Source organism: Protopterus annectens, chromosome 10.part0 (assembly GCF_019279795.1).
Source record: "Protopterus annectens isolate FY-2018-M chromosome 10.part0, PAN1.0, whole genome shotgun sequence".
Lineage (NCBI taxonomy): Eukaryota > Metazoa > Chordata > Ceratodontiformes > Protopteridae > Protopterus > Protopterus annectens.
This window is the reverse complement of record NC_056744.1, coordinates 1,836,799,629-1,836,826,607: the sequence shown is the minus strand read 5'-3', so window position 1 is coordinate 1,836,826,607 and position 26,979 is coordinate 1,836,799,629. Positions and strand designations below refer to the sequence as shown.

The following is a 26,979-nucleotide window of genomic DNA, read 5'->3' as shown; positions in this document are numbered from 1 at the left end:
AGTATTTTTGCTTGGGTATATACTGCTTTAAATTCATGATTGATTGTGTGATGTCATAACTTAAATCAGTATTTAAATGTTCATTAATGGAGTTTTTCTGTTTCTGATGAAGTCTCACTTCAGAGATGAAAGCGCTTAAATGGTTAATAAAAAGGTTTTTAAATGGTTTAAAAGGTTGACGTGCCTTGGATTTTCCTAGCAGAGTTAGGCATTTATTGTTTTTGTTTATGGTTACTAGTTTATTATTTGGATCAGATAAATATGACAACAACAAAAGAATAGGGGCTGAGAAGGGATCTATGCCACTGCTGAATCTTCATATAAAAGATGGTTGGTTATGTCCTCTGACTAGGTGAAATTGTGCAAATTGCCCGCTATGAAATGACAAGATTGCTAGCTATTAATAGAATGAAAAAAAGCATGATGCCAGCTTTAGAGAGTAGGGATTTAGGTGGGATTTTCATGAGCAATGCAACAACCGCATATTTGCTCACAGACATTGTAGCTTCTTTAGAAGGAAATGGTTAAACAGGGTGGAAAACCAGGTTTGTCTGTACCCGACTGGAGCTATGCGAATAATGTTTAATTACACCAGACTGGAGCTATGAGAATCAAGTTTGTTTGCACCAGACTGCAGCTATGAGAATCAGGTTTGTTTGCACCAGACTGGATTATAGGTCTCAACATTTTAAGAGGCCAGTGTGAAACACAAACCCTAGCAATGTGTGACAAGCAGTCAGAGTGTGGGATGCTCTATTTTTGCACTGAGAAAAACATGCCATTGTCATGGGGCCTTGTAGAATATTTGTAAAATTTAATAAGACACATGAGTCGGATCCAAAACTTATAATATACAATACCATATCCACACCATAAGTACATGAAATAGCATTTCTGTACAAAATCAAAACTGAAATCGCATAGTTGTTGCTGGTGATTCATTTACACTAACTGTGACCTAGAAAAACTGTTCATTTTGCATTTTGTTGGTCGTGGTTAGTGCCAAAGGGCTGAAGGAAACCTAAGGAGTTATAGTACTACTAGTACATGTGATGTTATAACGTTGGAGTATGCTCCAGGAATTCATGGAGAACGAACCAGCAAAGCACAAACGGATCTTATGGGATTCATGAAGTGCACAATTAATCCCTTACTGGCAACAGAACAACCATCAGAAGATCTGCAAGTGAGGCATAAAGACACTGACTTTTTCTCTTTAATGAGAGAAGTTCATAGAGGATGAACTTCATAAAATAAAGAGGTTGCAAGCTGAAAGATTCCATCTGGAAGCTTGCCTGAAATATAAAGTTATACCTCGTGGCCTCAGAATATTACAAATGCCAACGCAGGGTGATATGATGCCAGAAATGCTTTTGAAATGGCAACAACTCAAGTTGGAATTAAGCTTCAATTACATGAGGCTTATTATTGAATACACAGGAAGAGAGGAAGAAACCAGCAGAGAGAAAATCCTAACTCAGCAAGAACAATTATATAAAGACTATCCATCTGTCTTGGGTGATGAAGAACTAACCAATATAATGGATTCGGTGTTTCTATATGAAAAAAGACTGTATGGGTAGAAATTTGGTAAATTAGAATGAGATAGAAGGGATTTTAAGGAGGGTCATGTGTTTGTGTGGCCATGAACACACATTGAGTTTGCAAACAACAGAGGAACCACCTTAAATAATATGGAAGACAGTCATTCATTGACACCACACATAAATAATGTACAGGACATCTTGGGGGCAAGGCTGTAGGTTAATTCAGTTGGTTTATCTAAACAGCAGACAGTTTTTTGTATGCAAAATGAAAATAGTACAAGTGAGAAGATAAACGTTAAGGAAACAAAGGAAACGACCGCAAATGTTTTAATAACACCACCAATATTACCATCTGCTTCAACAAAGGATTTACTGAAGGGAAAACCTCCCCAGGAAGAACTTTCTGTCAGCTATTTTCAACCAAGTTAATGCCAGCTCAACAAGGGTCCCAGAGGGGCAGATCACGGAGCAGAGGAGGATTCAAAAGAAAAGGGCAGCAGGCAATATCGAACGAGAGGACATCAAAGAAGGGATGGTGCAGCAACAGAATGAAAGACCCCCATCTGGAATATCTCTACCAGAACATTGACGAAGATGCTGAATAGAGGCCTCTCATTCATACCTGCACAAACTACTGGGGTAACTGACAGTATAATAGACCTGAAAATGTTTCGCAGGAATGTGTTGCTAAGACTTTTATTTGGGAACAATTGTGACCAGGAAATAACTGTTTTCAAAAACCCTAGTACATTTATCCCTCCTAGTCACCCCATTGTAGATGTATTTAGTAGCTTATGTGAAAAATGAATATTTGAAGTATCAGATAATGAAAAGTGTACCCCCCCCCCTTTTAATAATATGTCCAGAGGGGGGTACAAAGCCTTACATGACTTAAAGGGTGACAAAAGTATTATAATAACACCAACAGGCAAAGGATGACAAAAGTATTATAATAACACCAACAGACAAAGGAGGACCAACAGTAATTATGGACAAAAGTTATTATGACACTAAAATGAAAGAAATGTTAAATGATGTTAAAGTGTATGAAATTATTACTGTTAGAAAGAAAGTCTCGAAAAAAACTGGAAAACGTCTTATATGAGTGTTTACTAGACAGTCGGATAACTGAAGACTTGTATAACTACTTCAAAGTGAATAGTCCCCTTACCACTATTTTTCAAGGGATTCCTAAAATACACAAGGATCCAGTGAACCCCCCCCCCCCAAGACCTATAGTCTCAGGCAGGAATTGGGCAACAGAAGCGATATCCATATACTTGGAGGGAACACCAAGACCATTACTAGAGAAGAATGTCAGCATTCCAAGGGATACCAAGCAGTTCTTAAACCAATTATATGATTTTTTGAAAAGCATTCATTTAAATCAGGATAATGTGAAGTTAGCTACACTAGATTTCCATTCCCTTTTTACATCAATTCCCAATGATTTGGGAGTTTACATGTTAAGGGAATATTTAACTAAGGATGGCACTTATACACAGACAAAAATAGAATTAATTTGTCTATTGATGGAGCAGGTGCTCATGAACAATGTTATGTTATTTGAAGATACTTTGTATTTACAAAAAGAAGGGGTGGCCACGGGCACTTCTAGTGCCAACAGCTATGCAAATGTAGTCATGACCCTATGGGAGAACAATAGTATAAAAAATGATACTTGGAAGCAGATAGTATTCTATAAGCGTTTTGTAGATGACCTCTTTTTGTTATGGGATGGTAGCCAGGAAGAACTTGATAGGTTTTACCATGATGTCAACACCAATACATCCTTTCTAACCTTTGAAATGAAGGCCTCAGATAAGGAAGTGGAATTTCTAGATGTAAAGGTGTTTAAGGCAAGAGAGGGTTAAATAACTACCAAATTATATTGAAAGGAGTGTCATAGAAATACCATTCTGTGCCAAGAGAGCATGCACTCCAGACACATTTTTAAATATGTTGTAAAAGGGCAAACATTGAGAGCATCTAGGTTAACAGCAAGGGATGAGAACTTTGATCAAGAGATTACAGACTTCAGACAGAGATTTAGAGACAGGGGTTATACTGACCACATTACAACTGATATAATAGATGAGAGTGCCAAGTTAAGAGATACAACTGGAAAACCCTATTTCTCTGACAATAGGAGTAATACAACTGTGAATCCAATAGTAAAAAAGAAAGTTCTGAGAGTACCTACCCAATATTCAAGTAATATGTCCGTTATAACAGGAGTCATTAGGAAGCACTCGCCTATTTTGACACATGAGCCCAATATAAGGGAGACAGTAGGAGAAAAAACAAGTTTCTCCTTTAAAAATAAAAAGACTCTCAAGAGACATTTATGCTTTCCCACAGAAGCAAAAGAAACACTAAGCAGAAATGTCACCACTAATAAGGGTACATTACCATTCACTAGATGTAATCAGTGCAGATGTATAGATGCCAGTAATAATTTCTTGCACCCTGATACAAGTAGAGAATATGTGTTTAATGTTCAAGCTACCTGCAATAGCAAAAACTTAGTATGTATAGCAGTGTGCAATAATTGTTTCAGTTTCTATGAAGGAAAAATCAGCAGGGAATTGAGGTCCAGAATACGAGAAAATTTATTGCACATTAGGAACCAGAATGTGACAAATGCATTAGCTAAGTGTGTGCAAAGCAAGGGACCAGAGCATACATTTAGCTTCCAAGTGATAGAACTAATAAGAGAAAATGATAGAGGGGGAACATTGTAAACAGAACTGAGACTTCAGAGATATGCTGGATCATCCGACTGAGAGCAGATAGGGGTCAAGAGCTAAATGACAGGATCCGCCTTAAACCTGTTTGGTTTGATTACATAAAAGTAATTTAGAATTCTTTTATATTTTATATATTAAATAATAACTAAGTACCCCTTTGGTAAGGTGTAGAAAGAGAGAAATGTATGTAGGTACTTATTTTATATTTCTATTTTTGTATTACTCTACTTGTTTCTAAAAGTATGCATATATACGTTTTTTATATATGTTGTGCATATATGCATCTTTATTTGTTATATATGCATCACTTTCTATTGTGTTTTTATAATAGAATGAAGTTTATGACGGTATGAGATTGTGTACCCTATTTATAGCTTTTATAGAAGTTTTCATGAGTAATAAACAGATTAATTTATTCAATTGAATCAATTAAGTTAATGGGCTGATTCCAATTTTAGTATAAAGCATAGAGTAATGTGATGCATGTCTGTAAAAGGTCTGATGAAGAGGTGTGAGAGCAATGTGATGCATGTCTGTAAAAGGTCTGATGAAGAGGTGTGAGAGTAATGTGATGCATGTCTGTAAAAGGTCTGATGAAGAGGTGTGAGAGTAATGTGATGCATGTCTGTAAAAGGTCTGATGAAGAGGTGTGAGAGTAATGTGATGCATGTCTGTGAAAGGTCTGATGAAGTGGTGTGAGAGTAATGTGATGCATGTCTGTAAAAGGTCTGATGAAGAGGTGTGAGAGTAATGTGATGCATGTCTGTAAAAGGTCTGATGAAGAGGTGTGAGAGCAATGTGATGCATGTCTGTAAAAGGTCTGATGAAGAGGTGTGAGAGTAATGTGATGCATGTCTGTAAAAGGTCTGATGAAGAGGTGTGAGAGTAATGTGATGCATGTCTGTAAAAGGTCTGATGAAGAGGTGTGAGAGTAATGTGATGCATGTCTGTAAAAGGTCTGATGAAGAGGTGTGAAAGTGATGTGATGCATGTCTGTAAAAGGTCTGATGAAGAGGTGTGAGAGTAATGTGATGCATGTCTGTAAAAGGTCTGATGAAGAGGTGTGAGAGTAATGTGATGCATGTCTGTAAAAGGTCTGATGAAGAGGTGTGAGAGTAATGTGATGCATGTCTGTGAAAGGTCTGATGAAGAGGTGTGAGAGTAATGTGATGCATGTCTGTAAAATGTCTGATGAAGAGGTGTGAGAGTAATGTGATGCATGTCTGTAAAAGGTCTGATGAAGAGGTGTGAGAGTAATGTGATGCATGTCTGTAAAAGGTCTGGTGAAGAGGTGTGAGAGTAATGTGATGCATGTCTGTGAAAGGTCTGATGAAGAGGTGTGAGAGTAATGTGATGCATGTCTGTAAAAGGTCTGATGAAGAGGTGTGAGAGTAATGTGATGCATGTCTGTAAAAGGTGTGATGAAGAGGTGTAAGAGTAATCTGATGCATGCCTGTAAAAGGTCTGACGAAGAGGTGTGAGAGTAATCTGATGCATGTCTGTAAAAGGTTTCATGAAGTGGTGTGAGAGTAATGTGATGCATGTCTGTAAAAGGTCTGATGAAGAGGTGTGAGAGTAATGTGATGCACGTCTGTAAAAGGTCTGATGAAGAGGTGTGAGAGTAATGTGATGCATGTCTGTGAAAGGTCTGATGAAGAGGTGTGAGAGTAATGTGATGCATGTCTGTAAAATGTCTGATGAAGAGGTGTGAGAGTAATGTGATGCATGTCTGTAAAAGGTCTGATGAAGAGGTGTGAGAGTAATGTGATGCATGTCTGTAAAAGGTCTGATGAAGAGGTGTGAGAGTAATGTGATGCATGTCTGTGAAAGGTCTGATGAAGAGGTGTGAGAGTAATGTGATGCATGTCTGTAAAAGGTCTGATGAAGAGGTGTGAGAATAATGTGATGCATGTCTGTAAAAGGTGTGATGAAGAGGTGTGAGAGTAATCTGATGCATGCCTGTAAAAGGTCTGACGAAGAGGTGTGAGAGTAATCTGATGCATGTCTGTAAAAGGTTTCATGAAGTGGTGTGAGAGTAATGTGATGCATGTCTCTAAAAGGTCTGATGAAGAGGTGTGAGAGTAATGTGATGCATGCCTGTAAAAGGTTTGATGAAGAGGTGTGAGAGTAATGTGATGCATGTCTGTGAAAGGTCTGATGAAGAGGTGTGAGAGTAATGTGATGCATGTCTGTAAAATGTCTGATGAAGAGGTGTGAGAGTAATGTGATGCATGTCTGTAAAAGGTCTGATGAAGAGGTGTGAGAGTAATGTGATGCATGTCTGTAAAAGGTCTGATGAAGAGGTGTGAGAGTAATGTGATGCATGTCTGTGAAAGGTCTGATGAAGAGGTGTGAGAGTAATGTGATGCATGTCTGTAAAAGGTCTGATGAAGAGGTGTGAGAGTAATGTGATGCATGTCTGTAAAAGGTGTGATGAAGAGGTATGAGAGTAATCTGATGCATGCCTGTAAAAGGTCTGATGAAGAGGTGTGAGAGTAATCTGATGCATGTCTGTAAAAGGTTTCATGAAGTGGTGTGAGAGTAATGTGATGCATGTCTGTAAAAGGTCTGATGAAGAGGTGTGAGAGTAATGTGATGCATGCCTGTAAAAGGTTTGATGAAGAGGTGTGAGAGTAATGTGATGCATGTCTGTAAAAGGTTTGATGAAGAGGTGTGAGAGTAATGTGATGCATGCCTGTAAAAGGTCTGATGAAGAGGTGTGAGAGTAATCTGATGCATGCCTGTAAAAGGTCTGATGAAGAGGTGTGAGAGTAATCTGATGCATGTTTGTAAAAGGTTTGATGAAGTGGTGCGAGTAATGTGATGCATGTCTGTAAAAGGTCTGATGAAGAGGTGTGAGAGTAATGTGATGCATGTCTGTAAAAGGTCTGATGAAGAGGTGTGAGAGTAATGTGATGCATGTCTGTAAAAGGTCTGATGAAGAGGTGTCAGACTAATGTGATGCATGTCTGTAAAAGGTCTGATGAAGAGGTGTCAGACTAATGTGATGCATGTCTGTAAAAGGTTTGATGAAGAGGTGTGAGAGTAATGTGATGCATGTCTGTAAAGGTCTGATGAAGAGGTGTGAGAGTAATGTGATGCATGTCTGTGAAAGGTCTGATGAAGAGGTGTGAGAGTAATGTGATGCATGTCTGTAAAAGGTCTGATGAAGAGGTGTGAGAGTAATGTGATGCATGTCTGTAAAAGGTGTGATGAAGAGGTGTGAGAGTAATCTGATGCATGCCTGTAAAAGGTCTGACGAAGAGGTGTGAGAGTAATCTGATGCATGTCTGTAAAAGGTTTCATGAAGTGGTGTGAGAGTAATGTGATGCATGTCTGCAAAAGGTCTGATGAAGAGGTGTGAGAGTAATGTGATGCATGCCTGTAAAAGGTTTGATGAAGAGGTGTGAGAGTAATGTGATGCATGTCTGTGAAAGGTCTGATGAAGAGGTGTGAGAGTAATGTGATGCATGTCTGTAAAATGTCTGATGAAGAGGTGTGAGAGTAATGTGATGCATGTCTGTAAAAGGTCTGATGAAGAGGTGTGAGAGTAATGTGATGCATGTCTGTAAAAGGTCTGATGAAGAGGTGTGAGAGTAATGTGATGCATGTCTGTGAAAGGTCTGATGAAGAGGTGTGAGAGTAATGTGATGCATGTCTGTAAAAGGTCTGATGAAGAGGTGTGAGAGTAATGTGATGCATGTCTGTAAAAGGTGTGATGAAGAGGTGTGAGAGTAATCTGATGCATGCCTGTAAAAGGTCTGACGAAGAGGTGTGAGAGTAATCTGATGCATGTCTGTAAAAGGTTTCATGAAGTGGTGTGAGAGTAATGTGATGCATGTCTGTAAAAGGTCTGATGAAGAGGTGTGAGAGTAATGTGATGCATGCCTGTAAAAGGTTTGATGAAGAGGTGTGAGAGTAATGTGATGCATGTCTGTAAAAGGTTTGATGAAGAGGTGTGAGAGTAATGTGATGCATGCCTGTAAAAGGTCTGATGAAGAGGTGTGACAGTAATCTGATGCATGCCTGTAAAAGGTCTGATGAAGAGGTGTGAGAGTAATCTGATGCATGTTTGTAAAAGGTTTGATGAAGTGGTGCGAGAGTAATGTGATGCATGTCTGTAAAAGGTCTGATGAAGAGGTGTGAGAGTAATGTGATGCATGTCTGTAAAAGGTCTGATGAAGAGGTGTGAGAGTAATGTGATGCATGTCTGTAAAAGGTCTGATGAAGAGGTGTCAGACTAATGTGATGCATGTCTGTAAAAGGTCTGATGAAGAGGTGTCAGACTAATGAGATGCATGTCTGTAAAAGGTTTGATGAAGAGGTGTGAGAGTAATGTGATGCATGTCTGTAAAAGGTCTGATGAAGAGGTGTGAGAGTAATGTTATGCATGTCTGTAAAAGGTCTGATGAAGAGGTGTGAGAGTAATGTGATGCATGTCTGTAAAACGTCTGATGAAGCGGTGTGAGAGTAATTTGATGCATGTCTGTAAAAGGTCTGATGAAGAGGTGTGAGAGTAATGTGATGCATGGCTGTAAAAGGTCTGATGAAGAGGTGTGAGAGCAATGTGATGCATGCCTGTAAAAGGTCTGATGAAGAGGTGTGAGAATAATGTGATGCATGTCTGTAAAAGGTCTGATGAAGAGGTGTTAGAGTAATGTGATGCATGTCTGTAAAAGGTCTGATGAAGAGGTGTGAGAGTAATGTGATGCATGTCTGTAAAAGGTCTGATGAAGAGGTGTGAGAGTAATGTGATGCATGTCTGTAAAAGGTCTGATGAAGAGGTGTGAGAGTAATGTGATGCATGTCTGTAAAAGGTCTGATGAAGAGGTGTGAGAGTAATGTGATGCATGGCTGTAAAAGGTCTGATGAAGAGGTGTGAGAGTAATGTGATGCATGTCTCTAAAAGGTCTGATGAAGAGGTGTGAGAGTAATGTGATGCATGGCTGTAAAAGGTCTGATGAAGAGGTGTGAGAGTAATGTGATGCATGTCTGTAAAAGGTCTGATGAAGAGGTGTGAGAGTAATGTGATGCATGGCTGTAAAAGGTCTGATGAAGAGGTGTGAGAGTAATGTGATGCATGCCTGTAAAAGGTCTGATGAAGAGGTGTGAGAGTAATCTGATGCATGCCTGTAAAAGGTCTGATGAAGAGGTGTGAGAGTAATCTGATGCATGTTTGTAAAAGGTTTGATGAAGTGGTGCGAGAGTAATGTGATGCATGTCTGTAAAAGGTCTGATGAAGAGGTGTGAGAGTAATGTGATGCATGTCTGTAAAAGGTCTGATGAAGAGGTGTGAGAGTAATGTGATGCATGTCTGTAAAAGGTCTGATGAAGAGGTGTCAGACTAATGTGATGCATGTCTGTAAAAGGTCTGATGAAGAGGTGTCAGACTAATGTGATGCATGTCTGTAAAAGGTTTGATGAAGAGGTGTGAGAGTAATGTGATGCATGTCTGTAAAAGGTCTGATGAAGAGGTGTGAGAGTAATGTGATGCATGTCTGTGAAAGGTCTGATGAAGAGGTGTGAGAGTAATGTGATGCATGTCTGTAAAAGGTCTGATGAAGAGGTGTGAGAGTAATGTGATGCATGTCTGTAAAAGGTGTGATGAAGAGGTGTGAGAGTAATCTGATGCATGCCTGTAAAAGGTCTGACGAAGAGGTGTGAGAGTAATCTGATGCATGTCTGTAAAAGGTTTCATGAAGTGGTGTGAGAGTAATGTGATGCATGTCTGTAAAAGGTCTGATGAAGAGGTGTGAGAGTAATGTGATGCATGCCTGTAAAAGGTTTGATGAAGAGGTGTGAGAGTAATGTGATGCATGTCTGTGAAAGGTCTGATGAAGAGGTGTGAGAGTAATGTGATGCATGTCTGTAAAATGTCTGATGAAAAGGTGTGAGAGTAATGTGATGCATGTCTGTAAAAGGTCTGATGAAGAGGTGTGAGAGTAATGTGATGCATGTCTGTAAAAGGTCTGATGAAGAGGTGTGAGAGTAATGTGATGCATGTCTGTGAAAGGTCTGATGAAGAGGTGTGAGAGTAATGTGATGCATGTCTGTAAAAGGTCTGATGAAGAGGTGTGAGAGTAATGTGATGCATGTCTGTAAAAGGTGTGATGAAGAGGTGTGAGAGTAATCTGATGCATGCCTGTAAAAGGTCTGACGAAGAGGTGTGAGAGTAATCTGATGCATGTCTGTAAAAGGTTTCATGAAGTGGTGTGAGAGTAATGTGATGCATGCCTGTAAAAGGTCTGATGAAGAGGTGTGAGAGTAATGTGATGCATGCCTGTAAAAGGTTTGATGAAGAGGTGTGAGAGTAATGTGATGCATGTCTGTAAAAGGTTTGATGAAGAGGTGTGAGAGTAATGTGATGCATGCCTGTAAAAGGTCTGATGAAGAGGTGTGAGAGTAATCTGATGCATGCCTGTAAAAGGTCTGATGAAGAGGTGTGAGAGTAATCTGATGCATGTTTGTAAAAGGTTTGATGAAGTGGTGAGAGTAATGTGATGCATGTCTGTAAAAGGTCTGATGAAGAGGTGTGAGAGTAATGTGATGCATGTCTGTAAAAGGTCTGATGAAGAGGTGTGAGAGTAATGTGATGCATGTCTGTAAAAGGTCTGATGAAGAGGTGTCAGACTAATGTGATGCATGTCTGTAAAAGGTCTGATGAAGAGGTGTCAGACTAATGTGATGCATGTCTGTAAAAGGTTTGATGAAGAGGTGTGAGAGTAATGTGATGCATGTCTGTAAAAGGTCTGATGAAGAGGTGTGAGAGTAATGTTATGCATGTCTGTAAAAGGTCTGATGAAGAGGTGTGAGAGTAATGTGATGCATGTCTGTAAAACGTCTGATGAAGCGGTGTGAGAGTAATTTGATGCATGTCTGTAAAAGGTCTGATGAAGATGTGTGAGAGTAATGTGATGCATGGCTGTAAAAGGTCTGATGAAGAGGTGTGAGAGCAATGTGATGCATGCCTGTAAAAGGTCTGATGAAGAGGTGTGAGAATAATGTGATGCATGTCTGTAAAAGGTCTGATGAAGAGGTGTTAGAGTAATGTGATGCATGTCTGTAAAAGGTCTGATGAAGAGGTGTGAGAGTAATGTGATGCATGTCTGTAAAAGGTCTGATGAAGAGGTGTGAGAGTAATGTGATGCATGTCTGTAAAAGGTCTGATGAAGAGGTGTGAGAGTAATGTGATGCATGTCTGTAAAAGGTCTGATGAAGAGGTGTGAGAGTAATGTGATGCATGGCTGTAAAAGGTCTGATGAAGAGGTGTGAGAGTAATGTGATGCATGTCTGTAAAAGGTCTGATGAAGAGGTGTGAGAGCAATGTGATGCATGCCTGTAAAAGGTCTGATGAAGAGGTGTGAGAGCAATGTGATGCATGCCTGTAAAAGGTCTGATGAAGAGGTGTGAGAGTAATGTGATGCATGTCTGTAAAAGGTCTGATGAAGAGGTGTGAGAGTAATGTGATGCATGTCTGTAAACGGTCTGATGAAGAGGTATGAGAGTAATGTGATGCATGTCTGTAAAAGGTCTGATGAAGAGGTGTGAGAGTAATGTGATGCATGTCTGTAAAAGGTCTGATGAAGAGGTGTGAGAGTAATGTGATGCATGTCTGTAAAAGGTCTGATGAAGAGGTGTGAGAGTAATGTGATGCATGTCTGTAAAAGGTCTGATGAAGAGGTGTGAGAGTAATATGAGGCATGTCTGTAAAAAGTCTGATGAAGAGGCGTGAGAGTAATGTGATGCATGTCTGTAAAAGGTCTGATAAAGAGGTGTGAGAGTAATGTGATGCATGTCTGTAAAAGGTCTGATAAAGAGGTGAGAGAATATTGTAATGAATGTCTGTAAAAGGTCTGATGAAGAGGTGTGAGAGTAATGTGATGCATGTCTGTAAAAGGTTTGATGAAGAGGTGTGAGAGTAATGTGATGCATGTCTGTAAAAGGTTTGATGAAGTGGTGTGAGAGTAATGTGATGCATGTCTGTAAAAGGTCTGATGAAGAAGTGTGAGAGTAATGTGATGCATGTCTGTAAAAGGTCTGATGAAGAGGTGTGAGAGTAATGTGATGCATGTCTGTAAAAGGTCTGATGAAGAGGTGTGAGAGTAATGTGATGCATGTCTGTAAAAGGTCTGATGAAGAGGTGTGAGAGTAATGTGATGCATGCCTGTAAAAGGTCTGATGAAGAGGTGTGAGAATAATGTGATGCATGTCTGTAAAAGGTCTGATGAAGAGGTGTGAGTAATGTGATGCACGTCTGTGAAAGGTCTGATGAAGAGGTGTGAGAGTAATGTGATGCATGTCTGTAAAAGGTCTGATGAAGAGGTGTGAGAGTAATGTGATGCATGGCTGTAAAAGGTCTGATGAAGAGGTGTGAGAGTAATGTGATGCATGTCTGTAAAAGGTCTGATGAAGAGGTGTGAGAGTAATGTGATGCATGTCTGTAAAAGGTCTGATGAAGAGGTGTGAGAGTAATATGATGCATGTCTGTAAAAGGTCTGATGAAGAGGTGTGAGAGTAATGTGATGCATGCCTGTAAAAGGTCTGATGAAGAGGTGTGAGAGTAATGTGATGCATGTCTGTAAAAGGTCTGATGAAGAGGTGTGAGAGCAATGTGATGCATGCCTGTAAAAGGTCTGACGAAGAGGTGTGAGAGTAATGTGATGCATGTCTGTAAAAGGTCTGATGAAGAGGTGTGAGAGTAATGTGATGCATGTCTGTAAAAGGTCTGATGAAGAGGTATGAGAGTAATGTGATGCATGTCTGTAAAACGTCTGATGAAGAGGTGTGAGAGTAATGTGATGCATGTCTGTAAAAGGTCTGATGAAGAGGTGTGAGAGTAATGTGATGCATGTCTGTAAAAGGTCTGATGAAGAGGTGTGAGAGTAATGTGATGCATGTCTGTAAAAGGTCTGATGAAGAGGTGTGAGAGTAATATGAGGCATGTCTGTAAAAAGTCTGATGAAGAGGTGTGAGAGTAATGTGATGCATGTCTGTAAAAGGTCTGATGAAGAGGTGTGAGAGTAATGTGATGCATGTCTGTAAAAGGTCTGATGAAGAGGTGAGAGAATATTGTAATGAATGCCTGTAAAAGGTCTCATGAAGAGGTGTGAGAGTAATGTGATGCATGTCTGTAAAAGGTCTGATGAAGAGGTGTGAGAGTAATGTTATGCATGCCTGTAAAAGGTCTGATGAAGAGGTGTGAGAGCAATGTGATGCATGCCTGTAAAAGGTCTGATGAAGAGGTGTGAGAGTAATGTGATGCATGTCTGTAAAAGGTCTGATGAAGAGGTGTGAGAGTAATGTGATGCATGTCTGTAAAAGGTCTGATGAAGAGGTGTGAGAGTAATATGAGGCATGTCTGTAAAAAGTCTGATGAAGAGGTGTGAGAGTAATGTGATGCATGTCTGTAAACGGTCTGATGAAGAGGTGAGAGAATATTGTAATGCATGTCTGTAAAAGGTCTGATGAAGAAGTGTGAGAGTAATGTGATGCATATCTGTAAAAGGTCTGATGAAGAGGTGTGAGAGTAATGTGATGCATGTCTGTAAAAGGTCTGATGAAGAGGTGTGAGAGTAATGTGATGCATGTCTGTAAAAGGTCTGATGAAGAGGTGTGAGAGTAATGTGATGCATGTCTGTAAAAGGTCTGATGAAGAGGTGTGAGAGTAATGTGAGGCATGTCTGTAAAAGGTCTGATGAAGAGGTGTGAGAGTAATGTGATGCATGTCTGTAAAAGGTCTGATGAAGAGGTGTGAGAGTAATGTGATGCATGTCTGTAAAAGGTCTGATGAAGAGGTGAGAGAATATTGTAATGCATGTCTGTAAAAGGTCTGATGAAGAGGTGTGAGAGTAATGTGATGCATGTCTGTAAAAGGTCTGATGAAGAGGTGTGAGAGTAATGTGATGCATGTCTGTAAAAGGTTTGATGAAGAGTTGTGAGAGTAATGTGATGCATGTCTGTAAAAGGTTTGACGAAGTGGTGTGAGAGTAATGTGATGCATGTCTGTAAAAGGTCTGATGAAGAGGTGTGAGAGTAATGTGATGCATGTCTGTAAAAGGTCGGATGAAGAGGTGTGAGAGTAATCTGATGCATGTCTGTAAAAAGTTTGATGAAGTGGTGTGAGAGTAATGTGATGCATGTCTGTAAAAGGTCTGATGAAGAGGTGTGAGAGTAATGTGATGCATGTCTGTGAAAGGTCTGATGAAGAGGTGTGAGAGTAATGTAATGCATGTCTGTAAAAGGTCTGATGAAGAGGTGTGAGAGTAATGTGATGCATGTCTGTAAAAGGTGTGATGAAGAGGTGTGAGAGTAATCTGATGCATGCCTGTAAAAGGTCTGACGAAGAGGTGTGAAAGTAATCTGATGCATGTCTGTAAAAGGTTTCATGAAGTGGTGTGAGAGTAATGTGATGCATGTCTGTAAAAGGTCTGATGAAGAGGTGTGAGAGTAATGTGATGCATGCCTGTAAAAGGTTTGAAGAAGAGGTGTGAGAGTAATGTGATGCATGTCTGTAAAAGGTTTGATGAAGAGGTGTGAGAGTAATGTGATGCATGCCTGTAAAAGGTCTGATGAAGAGGTGTGAGAGTAATCTGATGCATGCCTGTAAAAGGTCTGATGAAGAGGTGTGAGAGTAATCTGATGCATGTTTGTAAAAGGTTTGATGAAGTGGTGCGAGTAATGTGATGCATGTCTGTAAAAGGTCTGATGAAGAGGTGTGAGAGTAATGTGATGCATGTCTGTAAAAGGTCTGATGAAGAGGTTTGAGAGTAATGTGATGCATGTCTGTAAAAGGTCTGATGAAGAGGTGTCAGACTAATGTGATGCATGTCTGTAAAAGGTCTGATGAAGAGGTGTCAGACTAATGTGATGCATGTCTGTAAAAGGTTTGATGAAGAGGTGTGAGAGTAATGTGATGCATGTCTGTAAAAGGTCTGATGAAGAGGTGTGAGAGTAATGTGATGCATGTCTGTAAAAGGTCTGATGAAGAGGTGTGAGAGTAATGTGATGCATGTCTGTAAAACGTCTGATGAAGCGGTGTGAGAGTAATTTGATGCATGTCTGTAAAAGGTCTGATGAAGAGGTGTGAGAGTAATGTGATGCATGCCTGTAAAAGGTCTGATGAAGAGGTGTGAGAGCAATGTGATGCATGCCTGTAAAAGGTCTGATGAAGAGGTGTGAGAGTAATGTGATGCATGTCTGTAAAAGGTCTGATGAAGAGGTGTTACAGTAATGTGTTGCATGTCTGTAAAAGGTCTGATGAAGAGGTGTGAGAGTAATGTGATGCATGTCTGTAAAAGGTCTGATGAAGAGGTGTGAGAGTAATGTGATGCATGTCTGTAAAAGGTCTGATGAAGAGGTGTGAGAGTAATGTGATTCATGTCTGTAAAAGGTCTGATGAAGAGGTGTGAGAGTAATGTGATGCATGGCTGTAAAAGGTCTGATGAAGAGGTGTGAGAGTAATGTGATGCATGGCTGTAAAAGGTCTGATGAAGAGGTGTGAGAGTAATGTGATGCATGGCTGTAAAAGGTCTGATGAAGAGGTGTTAGAGTAATATGATGCATGTCTGTAAAAGGTCTGATGAAGAGGTGTGAGAGTAATGTGATGCATGCCTGTAAAAGGTCTGATGAAGAGGTGTGAGAGTAATGTGATGCATGTCTGTAAAAGGTCTGATGAAGAGGTGTGAGAGCAATGTGATGCATGACTGTAAAAGGTCTGATGAAGAGGTGTGAGAGCAATGTGATGCATGCCTGTTAAAGGTCTGATGAAGAGGTGTGAGAGTAATGTGATGCATGTCTGTAAAAGGTCTGATGAAGAGGTGTGAGAGTAATGTGATGCATGTCTGTAAACGGTCTGATGAAGAGGTATGAGAGTAATGTGATGCATGTCTGTAAAAGGTCTGATGAAGAGGTGTGAGAGTAATGTGATGCATGTCTGTAAAAGGTCTGATGAAGAGGTGAGAGTAATCTGATGCATGTCTGTAAAAGGTTTGAAGAAGTGGCGTGAGAGTAATGTGATGCATGTCTGTGAAATGTCTGATGAAGAGGTGTGAGAGTAATGTGATGCATGTCTGTAAAAGGTCTGATGAAGAGGTGTGAGAGTAATGTGATGCATGTCTGTAAAAGGTCTGATGAAGAGGTGTGAGAGTAATGTGATGCATGTCTGTAAAAGTTCTGATGAAGAGGTGTGAGAGTAATGTGATGCATGTCTGTAAAAGGTCTGATGAAGAGGTGTGAGAGTAATATGAGGCATGTCTGTAAAAAGTCTGATGAAGAGGCGTGAGAGTAATGTGATGCATGTCTGTAAAAGGTCTGATAAAGAGGTGTGAGAGTAATGTGATGCATGTCTGTAAAAGGTCTGATAAAGAGGTGAGAGAATATTGTAATGAATGTCTGTAAAAGGTCTGATGAAGAGGTGTGAGAGTAATGTGATGCATGTCTGTAAAAGGTTTGATGAAGAGGTGTGAGAGTAATGTGATGCATGTCTGTAAAAGGTTTGATGAAGTGGTGTGAGAGTAATGTGATGCATGTCTGTAAAAGGTCTGATGAAGAAGTGTGAGAGTAATGTGATGCATGTCTGTAAAAGGTCTGATGAAGAGGTGAGAGTAATCTGATGCATGTCTGTAAAAGGTTTGATGAAGTGGTGTGAGAGTAATGTGATGCATGTCTGTGAAAGGTCTGATGAAGAGGTGTGAGAGTAATGTGATGCATGCCTGTAAAAGGTCTGATGAAGAGGTGTGAGAATAATGTGATGCATATCTGTAAAAGGTCTGATGAAGAGGTGTGAGAGTAATGTGATGCATGGCTGTAAAAGGTCTGATGAAGAGGTGTGAGAGTAATGTGATGCATGGCTGTAAAAGGTCTGATGAAGAGGTATGGGAGTAATGTGACGCATGTCTGTAAAAGGTCTGATGAAGAGGTGTGAGAGTAATCTGATGCATGTCTGTAAAAGGTCTGATGAAGAGGTGTGAGAGTAATGTGATGCATGGCTATAAAAGGTCTGATGAAGAGGTGTGAGAGTAATGTGATGCATGTCTGTAAAAGGTCTGATGAAGAGGTGTGAGAGTAATGTGATGCATGTCTGTAAAAGGTCTGATGAAGAGGTGTGAGAGTAATGTGATGCATGTCTGTAAAAGGTCTGATGAAGAGGTGTGAGAGTAATGTGATGCATGTCTGTAAAAGGTCTGATGAAGAGGTGTGAGAGTAATGTGATGCATGTCTGTAAAAGGTCTGATGAAGAGGTGTGAGAGTAATGTGATGCATGTCTGTAAAAGGTCTGATGAAGAGGTGTGAGAGTAATGTGATGCATGTCTGTAAAAGGTCTGATGAAGTGGTGTGAGAGTAATGTGATGGATGTCTGTAAAAGGTCTGATGAAGAGGTGTGAGTAATGTGATGCATGTCTGTTAAAGGTGTGATGAAGAGGTGTGAGAGTAATGTGATGCATGTCTGTAAAAGGTCTGATGAAGAGGTGTGAGAGTAATGTGATGCATGTCTGTAAAAGGTCTGATGAAGAGGTGTGAGAGTAATGTGATGCATGTCTGTAAAAGGTCTGATGAAGAGGTGTGAGAGTAATGTGATGCATGTCTGTAAAAGGTCTGATGAAGAGTGGTGAGAGTAATGTGATGCATGGCTGTAAAATGTCTGATGAAGAGGTGTGAGAGTAATGTGATGCATGTCTGTAAAAGGTCTGATGAAGAGGTGTGAGAGTAATGTGATGCATGTCTGTAAAGGTCTGATGAAGAGGTGTGAGAGTAATGTGATGCATGTCTGTAAAGGTCTGATGAAGAGGTGTGAGAGTAATGTGATGCATGTCTGTAAAAGGTCTGATGAAGAGGTGTGAGAGTAATGTGATGCATGTCTGTAAAGGTCTGATGAAGAGGTGTGAGAGTAATGTGATGCATGTCTGTAAAAGGTCTGATGAAGAGGTGTGAGAGTAATGTGATGCATGTCTGTAAAAGGTCTGATGAAGAGGTGTGAGAGTAATGTGATGCATGTCTGTAAAAGGTCTGATGAAGAGGTGTGAGAGTAATGTGATGCATGTCTGTAAAAGGTCTGATGAAGAGGTGTGAGAGTAATGTGATGCATGTCTGTAAAAGGTCTGATGAAGAGGTGTGAGAGTAATGTGATGCATGTCTGTAAAAGGTCTGATGAAGAGGTGTGAGAGTAATGTGATGCATGTCTGTAAAAGGTCTGATGAAGAGGTGTGAGAGTAATGTGATGCATGTCTGTAAAAGGTCTGATGAAGAGGTGTGAGAGTAATGTGATGCATGTCTGTAAAAGGTCTGATGAAGAGGTGTGAGAGTAATGTGATGCATGTCTGTAAAAGGTCTGATGAAGAGGTGTGAGAGTAATGTGATGCATGTCTGTAAAAGGTCTGATGAAGAGGTGTGAGAGTAATGTGATGCATGTCTGTAAAAGGTCTGATGAAGAGGTGTGAGAGTAATGTGATGCATGTCTGTAAAAGGTCTGATGAAGTGGTGTGAGAGTAATGTGATGCATGTCTGTAAAAGGTCTAATGAAGAGGTGTGACAGTAATGTGATGCATGTCTGTAAAAGGTGTGATGAAGAGGTGTGAGAGTAATCTGATGCATGCCTGTAAAGGTCTGATGAAGAGGTGAGAGTAATGTGATGCATGTAAAAGGTCTGATGAAGAGGTGTGAGAGTAATGTGATGCATGTCTGTAAAAGGTCTGATGAAGAGGTGTGAGAGTAATGTGATGCATGTCTGTAAAGGTCTGATGAAGAGGTGTGAGAGTAATGTGATGCATGTCTGTAAAAGGTCTGATGAAGAGGTGTGAGACTAATGTGATGCATGTCTGTAAAAGGTCTGATGAAGAGGTGTGAGTAATGTGATGCATGTCTGTAAAAGGTCTGATGAAGAGGTGTGAGAGTAATGTGATGCATGTCTGTAAAAGGTCTGATGAAGAGGTGTGAGAGTAATGTGATGCATGTCTGTAAAAGGTCTGATGAAGAGGTGTGAGAGTAATGTGATGCATGTCTGTAAAAGGTCTGATCAAGAGGTGTGAGAGTAATGTGATGCATGTCTGTAAAAGGTCTGATGAAGAGGTGTGAGAGTAATGTGATGCATGTCTGTAAAAGGTCTGATGAAGAGGTGTGAGAGTAATGTGATGCATGTCTGTAAAAGGTCTGATGAAGAGGTGTGAGAGTAATGTGATGCATGTCTGTAAAGGGTCTGATGAAGAGGTATGAGAGTAATGTGATGCATGTCTGTAAAAGGTCTGATGAAGAGGTGTGAGAGTAATGTGATGCATGTCTGTAAAAGGTCTGATGAAGAGGTGTGAGAGTAATGTGATGCATGTCTGTAAAAGGTCTGATGAAGAGGTGTGAGAGTAATGTGATGCATGTCTGTAAAAGGTCTGATGAAGAGGTGTGAGAGTAATGTGATGCATGTCTGTAAAAGGTCTGATGAAGAGGTGTGAGAGTAATGTGATGCATGTCTGTAAAAGGTCTGATGAAGAGGTGTGAGAGTAATGTGATGCATGTCTGTAAAAGATCTGATGAAGAGGTGAGAGTAATCTGATGCATGTCTGTAAAAGGTCTGATGAAGAGGTGTGAGAGTAATGTGATGCATGTCTGTAAAAGGTCTGATGAAGAGGTGAGAGTAATCTGATGCATGTCTGTAAAAGGTTTGATGAAGTGGTGTGAGAGTAATGTGATGCATGTCTGTAAAAGGTCTGATGAAGAGGTGTGAGAGTAATGTGATGCATGTCTGTAAAAGGTCTGATGAAGAGGTGTGAGAGTAATGTGATGCATGTCTGTAAAGGTCTGATGAAGAGGTGTGAGAGTAATGTGATGCATGTCTGTAAAAGGTCTGATGAAGAGGTGTGAGAGTAATGTGATGCATGTCTGTAAAAGGTCTGATGAAGAGGTGTGAGAGTAATGTGATGCATGTCTGTAAAAGGTCTGATGAAGCGGTGTGAGAGTAATGTGCTGCATGTCTGTAAAAGGTCTGATGAAGAGGTGTGAGAGTAATGTGATGCATGTCTGTAAAAGGTCTGATGAAGAGGTGTGAGAGTAATGTGATGCATGTCTGTAAAAGGTCTGATGAGGAGGTGTGAGAGTAATGTGATGCATGTCTGTAAAACGTCTGATGAAGAGGTGTGAGAGTAATGTGATGCATGTCTGTAAAAGGTCTGATGAAGAGGTGTGAGAGTAATGTGATGCATGTCTGTAAAAGGTCTGATGAAGAGGTGTGAGAGTAATGTGATGCATGGCTGTAAAAGGTCTGATGAAGAGGTGTGAGTAATGTGATGCATGTCTGTAAAAGGTCTGATGAAGAGGTGTGAGAGTAATGTGATGCATGTCTGTAAAAGGTCTTTAGAAGAGGTGTTACTGTAATGAGATGCATGTCTGTAAAAGGTCTGATGAAGAGGTGTGAGAGTAATGTGATGCATGTCTGTAAAAGGTCTGATGAAGAGGTGTGAGAGTAATGTGATGCATGTCTGTAAAAGGTCTGATGAAGAGGTGTGAGAGTAATGTGATGCATGTCTGTAAAAGGTCTGATGAAGAGGTGTGAGAGTAATGTGATGCATGTCTGTGAAAGGTCTGATGAAGAGGTGTGAGAATAATGTGATGCATGTCTGTAAAAGGTCTGATGAAGAGGTGTGAGAGTAATGTGATGCATGTCTGTAAAAGGTCTGATGAAGAGGTGAGAGTAATGTGATGCATGTCTGTAAAAGGTCTGATGAAGAGGTGTGAGAGTATTGTAATGCATGTCTGTAAAAGGTCTGATGAAGAAGTGTGAGAGTAATGTGATGCATGTCTGTAAAAGGTCTGATGAAGAGGTGTGAGAGTAATGTGATGCATGTCTGTAAAAGGTCTGATGAAGAGGTGTGAGAGTAATGTGATGCATGTCTGTAAAAGGTCTGATGAAGAGGTGTGAGAGTAATGTGATGCATGTCTGTAAAAGGTCTGATGAAGAGGTGTGAGAGTAATGTGATGCATGTCTGTAAAGGTCTGATGAAGAGGTGTGAGAGTAATGTGATGCATGTCTGTAAAAGGTCTGATGAAGAGGTGTGAGAGTAATGTGATGCATGTCTGTAAAAGGTCTGATGAAGAGGTGTGAGAGTAATGTGATGCATGTCTGTAAAAGGTCTGATGAAGAGGTGTGAGAGTAATGTGATGCATGTCTGTAAAAGGTCTGATGAAGAGGTGTAGAGAGTAATGTGATGCATGTCTGTAAAAGGTCTGATGAAGAGGTGTGAGAGTAATGTGATGCATGTCTGTAAAAGGTCTGATGAAGAGGTGTGAGAGTAATGTGATGCATGTCTGTAAAAGGTCTGATGAAGAGGTGTGAGAGTAATGTGATGCATGTCTGTAAAGGTCTGATGAAGAGGTGTGAGAGTAATGTGATGCATGTCTGTAAAAGGTCTGATGAAGAGGTGTGAGAGTAATGTGATGCATGCCTGTAAAAGGTCTGATGAAGACGTGTGAGAGTAATGTGATGCATGTCTGTAAAAGGTCTGATGAAGAGGTGTGAGAGTAATGTGATGCATGTCTGTAAAAGGTCTGATGAAGAGGTGTGAGAGTAATGTGATGCATGTCTGTAAAGGTCTTATGAAGAGGTGTGAGAGTAATGTGATGCATGTCTGTAAAAGGTCTGATGAAGAGGTGTGAGAGTAATGTGATGCATGTCTGTAAAAGGTCTGATGAAGTGGTGTGAGAGTAATGTGATGCATGTCTGTAAAAGGTCTGATGAAGAGGTGTGAGAGTAATGTGATGCATGTCTGTAAAAGGTCTGATGAAGAGGTGTGAGAGTAATGTGATGCATGTCTGTAAAACGTCTGATGAAGAGGTGTGAGAGTAATGTGATGCATGTCTGTAAAAGGTCTGATGAAGAGGTGTGAGAGTAATGTGATGCATGTCTGTAAAAGGTCTGATGAAGAGGTGTGAGAGTAATGTGATGCATGTCTGTAAAAGGTCTGAAGAAGCGGTGAGAGTAATGTGATGCATGTCTGTAAAAGGTCTGATGAAGAGGTGTGAGAGTAATGTGATGCATGTCTGTAAAAGGTCTGATGAAGAGGTGAGAGTAATCTGATGCATGTCTGTAAAAGGTCTGATGAAGAGGTGTGAGAGTAATGTGATGCATGTCTGTAAAGGTCTGATGAAGAGGTGTGAGAGTAATGTGATGCATGGCTGTAAAAGGTCTGATGAAGAGGTGTTAGAGTAATGTGATGCATGTCTGTAAAAGGTGTGATGAAGAGGTGTGAGAGTAATGTGATGCATGTCTGTAAAAGGTTTGATGAAGAGTTGTGTGAGAGTAATGTGATGCGTGTCTGTAAAAGGTTTGATGAAGAGGTGTGAGAGTAATCTGATGCATGTCTGTAAAAGGTCTGATGAAGAGGTGTGAGAGTAATGTGATGCATGTCTGTAAAAGGTCTGATGAAGAGTTGTGAGAGTAATGTGATGCATGGCTGTAAAATGTCTGATGAAGAGGTGTGTGAGAGTAATGTGATGCGTGTCTGTAAAAGGTCTGATGAAGAGGTGTGAGAGTAATGTGATGCATGTCTGTAAAAAGGTCTGATGAAGAGGTGTGAGAGTAATGTGATGCATGTCTGTAAAAGGTCTGATGAAGAGGTGTGAGAGTAATGTGATGCATGTCTGTAAAAGGTCTGATGAAGAGGTGTGAGAGTAATGTGATGCATGTCTGTAAAAGGTCTGATGAAGAGGTGTGAGAGTAATGTGATGCATGTCTGTAAAAGGTCTGATGAAGAGGTGTGAGAGTAATGTGATGCATGTCTGTAAAAGGTCTGATGAAGAGGTGTGAGAGTAATGTGATGCATGTCTGTAAAAGGTCTGATGAAGAGGTGTGAGAGTAATGTGATGCATGTCTGTAAAAGGTCTGATGAAGAGGTGTGAGAGTAATGTGATGCATGTCTGTAAAAGGTCTGATGAAGAGGTGTGAGAGTAATGTGATGCATGTCTGTAAAAGGTCTGATGAAGAGGTGTGAGAATAATGTGATGCATATCTGTAAAAGGTCTGATGAAGAGGTGTGAGAGTAATGTGATGCATGTCTGTAAAAGGTCTGATGAAGAGGTGTGAGAGTAATGTGATGCATGTCTGTAAAAGGTCTGATGAAGAGGTGAGAGTAATCTGATGCATGTCTGTAAAAGGTCTGATGAAGAGGTGTGAGAGTAATGTGATTCATGTCTGTAAAAGGTCTGATGAAGAGGTGTGAGAGTAATGTGATGCATGTCTGTAAAAGTTTGATGAAGTGGTGTGAGAGTAATGTGATGCATGTCTGTAAAAGGTCTGATGAAGAGGTGTGAGAGTAATGTGATGCATGTCTGTAAAAGGTCTGATGAAGAGGTGTGAGAGTAATGTGAGGCATGTCTGTTAAAGGTCTGATGAAGAGGTGTGAGAGTAATGTGATGCATGTCTGTAAAAGGTCTGATGAAGAGGTGTGAGAGTAATGTGATGCATGTCTGTAAAAGGTCTGATGAAGAGGTGTGAGAGTAATGTGATGCATGTCTGTAAAAGGTCTGATGAAGAGGTGTGAGAGTAATGTGATGCATGTCTGTAAACGGTCTGATGAAGAGGTGTGAGAGTAATGTGATGCATGTCTGTAAAAGGTCTGATGAAGAGGTGTGAGAGTAATGTGATGCATGTCTGTAAAAGGTCTGATGAAGAGGTGTGAGAGTAATGTGATGCATGTCTGTAAAGGTCTTATGAAGAGGTGTGAGAGTAATGTGATGCATGTCTGTAAAAGGTCTGATGAAGAGGTGTGAGAGTAATGTGATGCATGTCTGTAAAAGGTCTGATGAAGAGGTGTGAGAGTAATGTGATGCATGTCTGTAAAAGGTCTGATGAAGAGGTGTGAGAGTAATGTGATGCATGTCTGTAAAAGGTCTGATGAAGAGGTGTGAGAGTAATGTGATGCATGTCTGTAAAAGGTCTGATGAAGAGGTGTGAGAGTAATGTGATGCATGTCTGTAAAAGGTCTGATGAAGAGGTGTGAGAGTAATGTGATGCATGTCTGTAAAAGGTCTGATGAAGAGGTGTGAGAGTAATGTGATGCATGTCTGTAAAGGTCTGATGAAGAGGTGTGAGAGTAATGTGATGCATGTCTGTAAAAGGTCTGATGAAGAGGTGTGAGAGTAATGTGATGCATGTCTGTAAAGGTCTGATGAAGAGGTGTGAGAGTAATGTGATGCATGTCTGTAAAAGGTCTGATGAAGAGGTGTGAGAGTAATGTGATGCATGTCTGTAAAAGGTCTGATGAAGAGGTGTGAGAGTAATGTGATGCATGTCTGAAAAAGGTCTGATGAAGAGGTGTGAGAGTAATGTGATGCATGGCTGTAAAAGGTCTGATGAAGAGGTGTGAGAGTAATGTGATGCATGTCTGTAAAAGGTCTGATGAAGAGGTGTGAGAGTAATGTGATGCATGTCTGTAAAAGGTCTCATGAAGAGGTGTGAGAGTAATGTGATGCATGTCTGTAAAAGGTCTGATGAAGAGGTGTGAGAGTAATGTGATGCATGTCTGTAAAAGGTCTGATGAAGAGGTGTGAGAGTAATGTGATGCATGTCTGTAATAGGTCTGATGAAGAGGTGTGAGAGTAATGTGATGCATGTCTGTAAAAGGTCTGATGAAGAGGTGTTAGAGTAATGTGATGCATGTCTGTAAAGGTCTGATGAAGAGGTGTGAGAGTAATGTGATGCATGTCTGTAAAAGGTCTGATGAAGAGGTGTGAGAGTAATGTGATGCATGTCTGTAAAAGGTCTGATGAAGAGGTGTGAGAATAATGTGATGCATGTCTGTAAAAGGTCTGATGAAGAGGTGTGAGAGTAATGTGATGCATGTCTGTAAAAGGTCTGATGAAGAGGTGTGAGAGTAATGTGATGCATGCCTGTAAAAGGTCTGATGAAGAGGTGTGAGAGTAATGTGATGCATGTCTGTAAAAGGTCTGATGAAGAGGTGTGAGAGTAATGTGATGCATGTCTGTAAAAGGTCTGATGAAGAGGTGTGAGAGTAATGTGATGCATGTCTGTAAAAGGTCTGATGAAGAGGTGTGAGAGTAATGTGATGCATGTCTGTAAAAGGTTTGATGAAGTGGTGTGAGAGTAATGTGATGCATGTCTGTAAAAGGTCTGATGAAGAGGTGTGAGAGTAATGTGATGCATGTCTGTAAAAGGTCTGATGAAGAGGTGAGAGTAATCTGATGCATGTCTGTAAAAGGTTTGAAGAAGTGGTGTGAGAGTAATGTGATGCACGTCTGTGAAAGGTCTGATGAAGAGGTGTGAGAGTAATGTGATGCATGTCTGTAAAAGGTCTGATGAAGAGGTGTGAGAGTAATGTGATGCATGTCTGTAAAAGGTCTGATGAAGAGGTGTGAGAGTAATGTGATGCATGTCTGTAAAAGGTCTGATGAAGAGGTGTGAGAGTAATGTGATGCATGTCTGTAAAAGGTCTGATGAAGAGGTGTGAGAGTAATGTGATGCATGTCTGTAAAAGGTCTGATGAAGAGGTGTGAGAGTAATGTGATGCATGTCTGTAAAAGGTCTGATGAAGAGGTGTGAGAGTAATGTGATGCATGTCTGTAAAAGGTCTGATGAAGTGGTGTGAGATTAATGTGATGCATGTCTGTAAAAGGTCTGATGAAGAGGTGTGACAGTAATGTGATGCATGTCTGTAAAAGGTGTGATGAAGAGGTGTGGAGTAATCTGATGCATGTCTGTAAAAGGTTTGATGAAGTGGTGCGAGAGTAATGTGATGCATGTCTGTAAAAGGTCTGATGAAGAGGTGTGAGAGTAATGTGATGCATGTCTGTAAAAGGTCTGATGAAGAGGTGTGAGAGTAATGTGATGCATGTCTGTAAAAGGTCTGATGAAGAGGTGTGAGAGTAATGTGATGCATGTCTGTAAAAGGTCTGATGAAGAGGTGTGAGAGTAATGTGATGCATGTCTGTAAAAGGTCTGATGAAGAGGTGTGAGAGTAATGTGATGCATGTCTGTAAAAGGTCTGATGAAGAGGTGTGAGAGTAATGTGATGCATGTCTGTAAAAGGTCTGATGAAGAGGTGTGAGAGTAATGTGATGCATGTCTGTAAAAGGTCTGATGAAGAGGTGTGAGAGTAATGTGATGCATGTCTGTAAAAGGTCTGATGAAGAGGTGTGAGAGTAATGTGATGCATGTCTGTAAAAGGTCTGATGAAGAGGTGTGTGTGAGAGTAATGTGATGCATGTCTGTAAAAGGTCTGATGAAGAGGTGTGAGAGTAATGTGATGCATGTCTGTAAAGGTCTGATGAAGAGGTGTGAGAGTAATGTGATGCATGTCTGTAAAAGGTCTGATGAAGAGGTGTGAGAGTAATGTGATGCATGTCTGTAAAAGGTCTGATGAAGAGGTGTGAGAGTAATGTGATGCATGTCTGTAAAAGGTCTGATGAAGAGGTGTGAGAGTAATGTGATGCATGTCTGTAAAGGTCTGATGAAGAGGTGAGAGTAATGTGATGCATGTCTGTAAAGGTCTGATGAAGAGGTGTGAGAGTAATGTGATGCATGTCTGTAAAAGGTCTGATGAAGAGGTGTGAGAGTAATGTGATGCATGTCTGTAAAAGGTCTGATGAAGAGGTGTGAGAGTAATGTGATGCATGTCTGTAAAAGGTCTGATGAAGAGGTGTGAGAGTAATGTGATGCATGTCTGTAAAAGGTCTGATGAAGAGGTGTG

General features: G+C 40.4%; 1 protein-coding gene across 1 annotated transcript in view; it reads left to right on the top strand.

The window, feature by feature from the left end:
- LOC122814088 (sulfotransferase 1C4-like) overlaps positions 1-26,979 on the top strand; it is a 345,308-nt gene that overhangs the window by 159,163 nt on the left and 159,166 nt on the right. The window lies entirely within an intron of this gene.